This window comes from Nyctereutes procyonoides, unplaced genomic scaffold (assembly GCF_905146905.1).
Source record: "Nyctereutes procyonoides isolate TBG_1078 unplaced genomic scaffold, NYPRO_anot_genome, whole genome shotgun sequence".
NCBI classification, from domain to species: Eukaryota; Metazoa; Chordata; class Mammalia; order Carnivora; family Canidae; genus Nyctereutes; species Nyctereutes procyonoides.
The window spans coordinates 1,768,467-1,782,217 of NW_026575152.1; positions in this window are offsets into that span (position 1 = coordinate 1,768,467).

Sequence of the window (13,751 nt, forward strand, 5' to 3'; positions counted from 1 at the left end):
CCATAGCCCTTATTTTTTTAAATTTATTCATTAGAGAGACAGAGAGCAAGACAGAGACACAGATAAAGAGAGAAGCAGTCTCCCTGCAAGGAGCCCGATGTGGGATTTGATCCCAGGACTCCGGGATCATGACCTGAGCCAAAGGCAGACACTCAACCACTGAGCCACCCAGGTGTCCCCTCCATAGCCCTTATAAAATAAAATATTTTAATCACTTGTACTAACTTGTATGAAATAAGCTAAATGTACTTTTAAATATGGGCTAAAAAACAGTTTTCAGATTGAAAAATCATCTTTTTTTAAGATTTAATCCATTTATTTGAGAGAGAGAGAGAGAGCACGTGAGCACACAAGCTGGGATAGAGGCAGAGGGAGAGGGAGAAGTAGGCTCCCCACTGAGCAGGGAGCCTGATGCAGGGCTGGATCACAGGACCTGAGGACCATGACCTAAGCCAAAGGCAGATGATTAACTGACTGAGCCACCCAAGTGCCCCAAAAAATGATCTCTTACATGATATTCCAAATATGTCCTTTACATGTGTTGTGCTTATAAAGTTTTTTTTTAGTAAAATTCAAATCTTTTTCATTTTGACTCAAATGGTTTAGAATTGAGGTATTTATTCAATAAGGAAGGAATATTTCTCGAATGTTTGCAGATATGTCTATTTAGGTTATATTCTTGATATTTCTTTTGGTCTATTTAAGTCAATGAGTAATAGCTACCAAAACTATAGGAATAACTGTACGTGTATTTTTTTAAATATTTTATTTTTATTGATTCATGAGAGACAGAGCAAGAGAGAGAGGCAGAGACACAGGCAAAGGAGAAGCAGGCTCCATGCAGGGAGGCTGATGTGGGACTCAATCCTGGGTCTCCAGGATCACGCCCTGGGCTGCAGGCGGAGCTAAACCGCTGCGCCACCGGAGCTGCCCTGTAACTGTATTTTTGATCAGTTGAGATTGATAAAGTAAATTCGGTATGTAACAAATGGAGTCCCTATTATGGGGTATATATTTTTCTTCTATCTCTTCCAAGTGAAGCAAGAGTCTGTAATGTGGTGTTTCTCAGCATACAAGGGCAAAATCAAAAAAATCTTTAAAATAGATTTAATGAATAAGTAAGTCTGTACAGAATAGCAATTGGGTCATAAAATCAACCTTTTAAAATATAAAAGAAGATTAAAAGTTATTAATAAGGTGATGAATAATTAAATTCCTAATTATATAGTGTGATTACCAAAAATAAAGACAGTATAATAATGCTGTTACCTATCTAAAATAAAAATGACAAATAAAATGCTGTTACTTATCTGGACAAAGAAAATATCTTTCCAATTTAAGTATAGTAGAATGCTCACAAAACTTTTTTAAAAAATAGAGCTTTGCTTTAGGGCAACAAATTCTCCTAAAGTTTTGCAAAATTTTCTCTTAAGAAATGAGTAATATTGATGATATTTAACTACTTTATCTCTTTATTAATGTTAAGACATAAATATTTGTTGAAAAATAGACATATATCAAGATTTTTACTTTATACTAAAAATAAATTGAATCATCTGCGTTTCCAAGGAGGGAAAGAGCTTTCCCAATTATATTTGTGAAAGAATCAGTGACAAAATATCAGAGATTTACATTTCCTACCTGAAAGCTGTAGGGTAAAGAAAGTCTGAAAGGGGGTTCATTATTATATCTTTGGGAAGAAACCTTTGATGTAACCTGGACGGTTTCCATTTGTCTTTATCTTCTTTCTGTATAGAGTGATCATTAGGATCCCACAGAATAGCTAAGACAGCATTATTAATTACATTTTTTAATCTATGAAATACAGTGCTTATTTTTTTATTTGGAAAATTTTGGAATAAAATATTATGTCAGAAGTCAGAATTTCTGTTACACTTCTTTTATGCTGCTTCATATAAGGGGATAGGATAATTCCTAAGTGTTACATCCACAGAAACTATGTCTTCGTCTCTCTCTCTCTCTCTCTCTCTCTCTCTCTCTCTTCTCGAGCACACACACACACACACACACACACACACACACACTTGCTTACTTCACCTATAGAATCTTGTTTTTCTTATACTTCCTTTTTCTTTTGAACTGTCTTTGGTCCTACCTCAAATTTTAATTAGGCTTTAGAATTTTTACTTTTCTTTTCTTGAAAATGAAAGTCATGGTACTATGTGAATATTTTAGAGAAATTTAAAAACTAATAAAAATGTACACACAAAAATAAATGTTGTATTTGAATTTTCATAAAACATAGCAATCCTCTTGTGATCTTGAGGTAGTATAGTCACAATAGCTATTTTCTTAAAGCATAAAAATATTTTTCTGTATTAAGGTTATTCAAGACAAAGGTTAGAGTTATTTTATTAGCAAGCTAAAGCTCTGTATTAATTACAAATGAATATGTACAGAAAAAGAAAATTACTGATCAACTTTTCTCTGATAAGGAAATTTGTACTAAAATATTAATTATAAAAATTCTTTTTATTTGCAGCTTTAGGTATTTTTAAAAAAGATTTTATTTATTTATTCATGAGAGACACACAGAGATAGGCAGAGGCACAGGCAGAGGGAGAAGCAGGAGCCCGATGCGGAATTCGATCCCGGGTCCCCAAGATCACACCCGGGCTGCCCTGCAGCTTTAGGTATTAAGAATGTTAATTGAATCTATTCAGTATTCTCAAATATGACCTTCAATTTTATAAAAGTATCAATTTGCTATTAGGCACTTATACTCTGAACTTTAAGAATCAAAGCAACACAATATTTATTACTAAGGATATTATCCACACAATAGTAATATCATAAAAAACACATTTCCAAATTTCATTAATACACTACTGGTGAGATAAAATGAATTCTATTTCTACATATCCGAATAAGTTGAATCCTGATGCAATTCACAAAAGTGAAAAATAGTTGTTTACCTATACAATATTTCTCATGTCAGAGATAACTTATATAATGATCAAAACTTGAACCTTACTATTTAAACCACTTAGATTATTAGATGGGCATAACAGAAGAGGAATCATGCGTTTCTTTAAAAATGTCTACAGATAACTTAAAGAAAAGCAGAGTTTATTTTCTCCATCCTATTGGTAACAGAATAATGCCTCTTCATGTATTTGGGTTTTATTCTTTTTCAACAGCCAGAGTTAACTGTAAGCAGAATCAAAGTTGGCAAGCATTTGCCATCTCAAGGCCACTCCATGAAGCTCTCTAATCAGCTGATTACTACTGCTGACATTCACTAAACTCAGCACCATTTTTCTTAAGTAATTATCTTCTACTAAAATGGAATCCAAACCCCCAGGAAAAGAGATATGAATTAGGTTTTTGATTATGTGATGACCAGTTGAAAACAACTCTTCAAAATTTAGAACTAGTAGATTTTGTTGTTGTTGTTGTTAAGAAAATGATTTAAAAATATCTGGAGGCAGGAATGCAGACACAAATGGTCGGGAGAGTAACATGCATGATGTTGGTGCTTAAAAGTATCAAACAAAATTCCTCTCTTTCTCAATTTTTCTAAGGCCAAAACTGATGAAAAGTTAGAGTGAATGTTTACACTGAGCTTGCAATCAAATCAGTGTGAAAGTCCCTACATAATCCAGTCGGTTAATTAGAATGCTACATTGAGAAATGCGTATTCAGACTTAGGTAGAAATCAGGAATCAAGGATTTTAGGAGAAAAACATCATGGTACTGCTGCCTGGAGCAACCTGAAAGCTTGGACTTCATGGAAAGCACAAAAATCACACTCATCCATAGAATAAATGAAGAAAAGCAAGCTTAATAAACATTGGTTCAGGAAAGGCAGAAATTATATCTTCATGGTATCATGGAGGTTAGTGTTACGATGTTAACAAGCATGAGCTAGGCTCCTGGATGATAAAAGTGATTCTGTAGCCACAGCTGACAACCAATCAATTAGCCTATTTGTCAAAGTTTGAAAAACTGTGCTTCATATTCTTGACCAGTTTTATAGTTTATTTTCAAAGGAGGGCACGTTTAGTACCAGTTACTCTGTCATGGCCAAAAACAAGCAGAAACCATCATCTTAATTTTTTAACTATATCCCCCCAAAATGCTATAACTTAGGAGTTTGGAAGAGAGATTGAAGATTGTTAGGTATTTATATTAAAAATATAGGTACAATTCCTTTCCCTTCCCTATATCCGTATTTTTTCAAAGTGCCTTTGTGACTCCTCATATTAAGAAGTATAAGCTATGCTAGCTTTGTGATGTGATTTAATCACAGAATGTAAGAAAAAAAAAGTGACATTATTCTAGATGTGAGACTAAGCTCAAGATGCCTTGCACCACCCTGCTCTCTTTTGAAAATTGGCCAACATCATGTTAACAATCATAAGATAGGCTTTTCAATAAGGAAAGTGAGCCTGCCATCATAGCTGATAGTTAACCAACGATACACATGTGAATAAGGTCTGAACTTGTCCAGCTCCCAGTTTTCCAGCAGACCAAAAAGCCATAAACAAACCCAAATGAAATCAAATGAGCCTGGACCAGATCACAAGAGCTGCCCAGCTGACCCATAAACATGTGAACAATAATAACTAATTATTGCTTTGAGCCATCATGTATTGAGATGGTTTGTTATGCAATAATAGATTAATAAAAATTATCATTTTTATTCTCTTAGCTGATATAAATAATTGCTTTTTAGGTATTGATTTACTATCAGACATCTTAGTTTGCTCTGGTTTCATTTTATGCGGACTTCTGACTCTGAAGGTGCTGGAATTTTCAAGGCTGGATACCAGAGAAGAGGAACAGCAAGTCTATGTAGAGTTTCAGCACAGGATCTTAGAAAGAAGGCTGAATCTTCATATTGGTCTGATAAGAGATTACTTATTACAGGGTATGTAGTGCTGGGAAATGTAGTATTTCAGTATAGCTCAAATACACAGACCATACAGAGCAAATCAGGTTTAGTAGAAGCCTCAGAATGGATATGCCTTAGGGGGTAACTATCATGTATAAATAGAAGGAAGTCCTAGGACTAATTTTAAAACTTAGAACCATTTTAGAACAGCACGAACTAAGCTTAATAATATCCAGAATAATCTATCAAAAGTTTAATAGTCTTCAAAATAAAATTCACATGTTTTAAGGAAGGGTGCTAACTCCAAAACCTTATAATTTATTAACCACATTATCTAACATACAAGCAGAAGTTTCTAAGCATATAAAGACACAGGAAAATATGAGGCATAGTTAAGACAAAAAGAAGCAGAAATACACATAGACACCCACTCACAGCGCACAAAGACATCACCTAAATATTGAAATTAGCCAGACCAATTCTGCAGACTTTAGAAGATACCACTGAAACATTACAAATATCTTGTATCAATATATTTATAAATTTTCATGAAATAGATTTATTGAAAAACCAACTTAAACTCACTCAAGAGGAAATATAAAATCTGAAAGGTTTACTACTATAAAAATGGAATTTATTATTAAAAACCTTTCCACAAAGTTATCTAAAGACCCATATGATTTTACTGGTAAGTTTCATCAAATATTTAATTTAGAAGTAATATTTAGGGACACCGGAATGGCTCAGTGATTGAGTGGCTGCCTTCGACTCAGGGCATGATCCTGGGATCCGGAATAGAGTCCCACATCAGGCTCCTTGCAGGAAGCCTGCTTCTCTCTCTGCCTGTGTCTCTGCCTCTCTTTCTGGGTCTCTCATGAATAAATAAATAAAATCTTTAAAAAAAGAAGTAATATTTATTGTATGAACATACACATAAAAGCCTTTTAGAATATCAGCAATTGTAAGATACAAACATGTAAAAATATTACTATTACATGTTCATGTTATTTTATGATTTTAAAGTCAATCAATATAATTCACCATATTAAAGTAATAATGGAGAAAAAATATTGTATCAATCAGATTAGTAATTGTCAAAAGAGCATTTGAGGTACTAGACACTCAGGACTCCAAGATGGTGTCAACTGAACCAGTGAAGGAGAAGAAACTCTTGAATGTCAAACTAGGAGAGCTGCCAAGCTGGAGAGGATTTCACTGCTAAAGGCAGTGCTGGAGTGTTTCAAAAGAGGTTACTACTAGTATCATAATAAGTATGCTCATATGAAGAAAGGGGTTGTTGCTGGGGTTTCTATAATGCTGACAGCTTATGTACTTTTCAACCACTGTTGTTGCTACAAGGAATTCACACAGGAGGGACTTGGTAAATATCACTGAAGAGGGCCCAGTATGGAAGCACATTCTGCATTCCTGGCCATGAGCTTTACCTGGCAAACTTGAATCCTTTCATACCCTAATTGAGAACTAACTTTGAATAAAAAAAAAAAAAAATGACTGGTGCTTGGAGGAAAAAAGCGTTAGGCAAAATGCATCAGTTATTTTTGGTTTAAAAAATTCAGCAGACTGGAATAAGAGATAATTTCTTCAATCAGATAGAGTGTGCTGTTGTTTCCTTGGGCTGCCAAAACAAAGTATCACAAACTGAGTGTCTTAAAACAATAGAAATCTATTGTTTCACAGTTTTAGAGGGTAGAGGTCTAAAACCAGTGAGTCACCAGGGGCCTTCTCCCTCTGCAATTTATAAGGACAATCTTCCTTGCCTCTTACTAGTTTCTGGGAGTTTGTCAGCAATCTTTAATATTCCTTAACTTGCAATTGCGTAACTCCAGTCTTTGCATTTGTCATCACAAAGAGTTCACCCTGTATGTGACTGTCTTCATCTGGCTGTCTGTTAATAAGGACATCAGTCATATTGGATTAGAGGCTAACTCCATTGCATTATGACGTCATCCTAACTAATTGCACCAAAATGACCCTACTTCCAAATAAACTGACATTCTTAGATATGGGGTTTTAGAATTTCAACATATCCTTTTTGTTTTTGTTTTTTTTTTTGGGGGGGGGGTTGTTTTTGTTTGCAGCTTTTAAAAGCCTGATAGCTATTATCGCAATCAACAGTAAAATATTAAAGATTTTCCCTGTAGGATGCAGAGTAAGGCAAGGCTAAATACTCCCTATAGTAAGTTTTAACATTCTAGTGAGGGTCCTAATTCACAGTTACTGTAAGAAAAAGAAAATATCTATATCTATATCTATATATAAATAATTTGGAAAAGAAATGTCCTTCTTTACCGATGACCTGGTATTTATGCACAAAAGCCTAAGTAATCAAGAAAAATGACAAACTACTAGAACTATTAAAGGAGTTCACTGAGGTCTCAAATGTCAAGGTCAGCTTTATAAATTCAATTATGTTTCTACATAGTAGAAACAAACAACTGGAAAAAATTAAAACAATTTTGTTATAATAGTGTAAAATATAAAAATATTTAAGAATAACCTTAAACAATGTATAAACTTCTACAGTGAAACTATAAAATATGGTTGAGAAAAAATAAAGATGTATATTAAAGCAAAGGCAAATCATATTCATAGCTTGAAGATTAGATATTAAATATCCCATAAACTGCTCTAAAATTTACCACAATTACTATCATAAATACAGAAAACTTTTCTTAGAGACAATGATATATTTCTTCTAAAATGATATATTTAAAATCTAGAATAGCCAAGACAACCTAGAAAAAGACAGCCTAGAATATGTAAATAAATTCCTAGAAACATAAAACCTACCAAAACTGAAAAGGGAAGAAACAGAAAATTTGAACAGACCAAATACTAGCAAGGATATTATTTCAGCCGTCCAAAAATTCCAACAAACAAAAGTCTAGGACCAGATGGCTTCACAGGCAAAATCTAAGACACATTTAATGAAGAGTTAATGTCTATTCTACTCAAACTATTCAAAAAAAAAAATAGAAGAAAAAGGAAACCTGCCAAAATCATTTTATGAGGCAGCATTACCCTGATACCAAAACCAAATAAAGAGACAAAAGAAAGAAAGAAAGAAAGAAAGGAAGAAAGAGAAAGTACAAGTCATTATCTCTGATGAACATAGACGCAAAAATTCTCAACAAAATATTAGCAAAACATATCCAACAATACATTTAAAACAATCATTCACCATGATCAGGTGGGATTTATTCCTGGGATGCAAGGGTGGTTCAATATTTGCAAATCAAACAACATGATACATCACAACAATAAGAGAAAAATTGAAAGCTATTTGATCATTTAAATAGGTGTAGAAAAAACATTTGGCAAAATGCAACAACCATTTGATAAAAGCCATCCATAAAAAAAAAAAAAAGCCATCCATAAAATAGGCTTAAAAGGAACATACCTCAACATAATACAGGCCTAAATAAAACCCACAGCAAACCTCATACTCATTGGTGAAAAACAAAGTTTTTCTCTAAGTTTAGGAACAAGCAAGAATGTCTACTTTCATCACTTTTATTCAACATAGTACTGAAATTCCTAGTCACAGCAATCAGACAACAAAAAGATATAAACTAGGTCCAAATTAGCAAAGAGCAAGTAAAACACTATTTGTAGATGACAGGATACTATATTTAGAAAACCTAAAAGATTCCACCAAAAAACTACTAGAACTTATAATGAATTCAGTTATGTCAGAGAATACAAAATCAATGTGCAGAAATCCACTGCCTATACACTAATAATGAAGCAGAAGAAAGAGAAATTAAGAAAGCAATCCAATTTAAAATTGCACCAAAAATAATAAGATACCTAGGAGCAAATCTAGCCAAAGAGGTGAAAGACCCATACTATGAAAATAATAAAACTTTGATGAAGACTTTGAAGATGACACAAAGAAATGGGAAGATGTTCCATGCTCATAGACTAGAAGAACAAATATTGTTAAATGTCTATATAACCTAAAGCAATCTACACTTCTAATACAATCTCTATCAAAGTACCAACAGCATTTTTCATAGAATGAGAACAAACAATTCTAAAATTTGTATGGAACCTCAAAAGACTCCAAATAGTCAAAGCAATCTTGAAAAGGCAAAGCAAAGCTGTTGGCATTATGACTCTGGACTTTAAGTGAAATTACAAAGCTGTAGTAAGCAATACAGTATGGTACTAGTGCAGAATAGATACATAGATCAATAGAACACAGTAGAAAACCTAGAAACAAACCCACAATTTTATGGTCAATTAATTTTCAAAAAGCAGGAAAGACAATCTCTTCAACAAATGGTGTTGGGAAAACTGGTCAGCTACATGCAAAAGAATAAAACAGGACTACTTTTTAACACCATACACAAATATAAACTCAAAATGGATTAAAGATCTGGACACCTGGGTGGCTCAGTGATTGAATGTTTACCTTCCACTCAGGGCAGGATCAAGTCTTGAATCGGGCTCCCCCACTTGAGAGCCTGCTTCTCCCTCTGCCTATGTCTCTACCTCTCTCTCTGTGTCTCTCATTAGTACTTAAATAAAATCTTTTTAAAAAATGAATTAAAGATCTACATGGAGACCTGAAATCATAAAAATCCTAGAATCAAAAACAGGAATGACATTGACTAAAGCAACATTTTTCTAGTATGTCTCAAAAACTATTGAGACTACATCAAAATAAAAAGCTTCTGCAGAGTGAAGGAAACAATCGATAAAACTAAAAAACAAGGAAGAGGAAAAATAGTTTCAAATGACATATCTGATAAAGAATTAGTTTCCAAAATTTATAAAGAACTTATCAAAACTCCACACCCCAAAATGAATAGTCCAATTAAAAAATGGGCATAAGACATGAAGTAGACATTTTTCCAAAGAGGACATACAGGTTGCCAACGGAGACATGAAAAGATGCTCAACATTACTTATGATCAGGGAAATGAAAATCAAAACTACAATGAGATATCACCTCACACCTGTCAGAATGGCCAAAATCAACAATACAAGAAACACCAGATGTTGGTAGGATGTGGAGAAAGGTGAAAAGCTCTTGCTCTGTTGATTGGAATGCAAACTGGTGCAGACACTATGGGAAACAGTGTGGAGGTTCCTGAAAAAGTTAAAAATAGAACGACCCTAGGATCCATTAATCACACTATTGGGTATTTACCTCCAAAATACAAAACACTAATTCAAAGGGATACATGCACCCTGATGTTTATAGCATCATTATTTATAATAACCAAATTATGGAAGTAGTCTAAGTGTCCACAGATAGATGAATGGATAAAGAACATGTGATTTGTATACACACACACAAACATACATAATGTTAAATATATTATTATATAATATTATATCACCAATATCATTATATATAATATATATGTTATATACATAATGGAATATTAATCAGCTGTAAAAAAGAATGCAACAACATGGATGTGGAGTTAGAGAATATAATGCTAAGCAAAATAAGTCAGTTAGAGAAATACAAATACCATATGATTTCATTCATATGTGATTTTAAGAAACAAAAGAAATAAATGAGAAAAGGGAAAAAAGAGAGAGATACAAACCAAGAAACAGACTCAACTCCCGAGAACAAATAGATGGTTCCCAGAGGGGATATGTGTGAGGCTGAGTGAAATAGGTGATGGGGATTAAATAGGGCACTTGTTGTGATGAGCACTCTGTGGTGTATGGTATTGTTAAATCACTACATTATACATCTGAAACTAATATAACACTGTATGTTAACTAACTGTATACTAGAATTTTAAAATTTTGCGTTATAGTAAACCAATGAAGAATGGATAATATTTTCAAAAAATTGTGCCTGCATTATTGATATGTTAAAAAAGAACAAAAAAGGGAAACTAATTTAATCTAATGCTATACACAACAATGAATTCATGGTGGATGATAACTCCAAATACAAAACCCAAATTTAAAGATCTCCTAGAATAAATCACTGCAATGTATTTTTGTGATTGATTGAGGGAGAAGTAATTATTTCTTAGATGGAACACAGAAGTCAATTTTTTTTAAATCAGTTAAAACTTTTTTGGGGTGCCTGCATGGCTCAGTTGGTTAAGGGTCTGCCTTTGGATCAGGTCATGATCCCTGGCTCTTTGCTCAGCAAGGATCCTGCTTCTCCTTCTGCCTCCGTCTGCTGCTTCCCTTGCTTGTGCTCGCTCTCTCTCTCTGTCAACTGAATAAATACATTTTTTTAAAAAAATCAGTTAAAACTTTTTAATAAAATGGACAACATTAAGAAAATGAATAAGTGAGCCAGAAACTAGGAAAAAAAAAACCCTGAGAAATTGGACCCAGAATTATACAGTTTCTGTGACTCAATAAGACAAATAAAAAATAGGCAGAAGACTTGAATATACCTTTTGAAAGGAAGATTTGAAAGTTGTAGGGCAAAGTGCAACAAACTTACGAAAAAAGTACTCAATTTGTGTCTCTCCCATTAAATGCAAATCAAAGCCATAATAGAATATCACAAAACACCTACTAGCATAGCTAAAATTAGAAAGTCTTTTGACAAAAAATATTGATGAATATGTGGAGCGATGATGATCTTCATGCATTTCTGGAGGTAGTGCCAAGTGGTTTAATATTATAGAAAAATTAGACAGTTCTTATAATCAAACATACATACTTCCAAAGACATAGCAATTATAAGTATCAATAAATTCCCAAGAAAATGAAACTGAGATCTATAAAAAGACTTGTAAGATAACATTCATATCACTTTTACACATATTAACCTCCAAACTGGAAACAACACGAATATCTATCAAAAATAGAATGAATTAACAAGTCATAGTCTATACCTACAATAGGTTACTACCTAGCTATAAAAATGCAATGACTAATTGGCACATTTGATAATATGAAGGAAATTCACAATCGTTTTAGCAAAAGAAGCTGGACAAAAAAGAATGTACATTTATCTCCTCAAGTGATGGAAACTTTATGTTCTTATATTGAACTTAGATCTTTATGTTTGTCTTTATAGATAATTATGGTGGAAGTGATACAAATTGATTTCTGAAACTAGATCATTAAAGTTCCTGAATTTTCAGCTTACCCTCTTGGGATGCTTGTTCTTGGAATTTACCACCTATGTTGAGGAAATCATGTGGTCTATAGAGAGAAACTGAACTCTCAGCTCACATTACCAGTAGAGCTCACAAGTTATGGTAACACCAACTTGCTAGGTAGCGAATATGTTGCTTTGAAAGTATCTCTTCAATATCTCAGTTAAGCTACCCTAACTGTTGCTTAGAACAAAGGTGGATGCCATTCCCATTGACCTATTTCTGATTTGCAAAGAAAATAAATGTCATTGTTTTAGGCTGCTAAGTTTTGGAGTGGTCTGATATGCATCAGTGATAATTGAAATACATTCTGGTACAGAAAGTAGGGTCCCAGTGTAACCCAAATCATAAAACATGTGGTTTTGGCTTTGGGGCAGTGGGGTAAGCCAAAGCTGGAAGGAATTTGGAAAGGGTAAAGGGACTAGGAAGTCTGTAGCTGAGGGAAAAAGAAGGAATGTAATATTGGAAACTGGAGGAAAGAATCTCTTGTATGAATTGGTAGAAAGTTTGACAACAGCATTTCCTTCAATAGTGTTTGGAATACGGATGATGTATGCTAAGAATATTTTCCAGAATAGTAATGAAAGTGTCACCTGGCTTCTTCTAATTTCCTATGACAAAATTTGAGAGGAAAAAGAAATATCGACAATAAACCGTTAAGTATACAGGAACCAAAACTTTCTTGGTACAAAAATAAATGTATTTTTTATTTCTAGCCTTTTCTAGATGTTAGACAATTCTCAAATTAAATAAGGGTATCAGACTAAATATCAAAGCCAGAGGGGGTCCTCTAAGGATTTTAAGAGTGTGGTGCCACAGCAGTATCAAAGGGAAATTAAAGTAGAGTAAGGTTTATCTCTAAGAGAATTGTAGCTGTTGTTTTTCTCTAATTGAGTGTATATAAATTGTTGCATAAGAAACCCACATGGTTTTTGTGAGAATTGTAGTAACTGGAACCAAAAGGAAAAGAGGTCATATAAATGAAAAGGCATTTGGATTCCCAACCTTTTTTTTTTTTTAAGATTTTATTTATTTATTCATAAGAGACACAGACAGAGAGACAAAGGCACAGGCAGAGGGAGAAGCAGACTCCATGTGGAGAGTCCGATCTGGGACTCTATCCCAGAACTCCAGGATCATGCCCTGAGCCAAAGGCAGACGCTCAACCCCTGAGCCACCCAGGTGTCCCAGATCCCCAGACTTTTTAAGCAAGGAATAAGCTAAGATCTCTACTCAGTTGTAAACATGGTGCACTTATTCAGGAAAAAGACGGATGTCTCAGAAAGCAGAATAAAGAGGCCACAAAATGCCAGGAGCCCCAGGGAACAATCTCTAAGGATATGACTGAGCCTTAATCAAGAAAATGGCAATATGTGTCTGACTGGATTGAAAAATTGTTATGGACAAACGACTGCTATGAGTCCCCCTTTTCTCTTTTTTTTTTTTATTTTTATTTTTATTTTTATTTATGATAGTCACAGAGAGAGAGGGAGAGGCAGAGACACAGGCAGAGGGAGAAGCAGGCTCCATGCACTGGGAGCCCGAGTGGGATTCGATCCCGGGTCTCCAGGATCGCGCCCTGGGCCAAAGGCAGGCGCCAAACCGCTGCGCCACCCAGGGATCCCCCCCCACTTTTCTCTTTTTAAATAAGGATAGATTATAGCATCTATCATGTGTTGCTACACCATTGTATTTTGCTATTTGGGTATCAGAGAACATCTCTAGCTTACAATTATTCATGTTGAAAGGATAACTCTCAAGAAGCTGAGCTG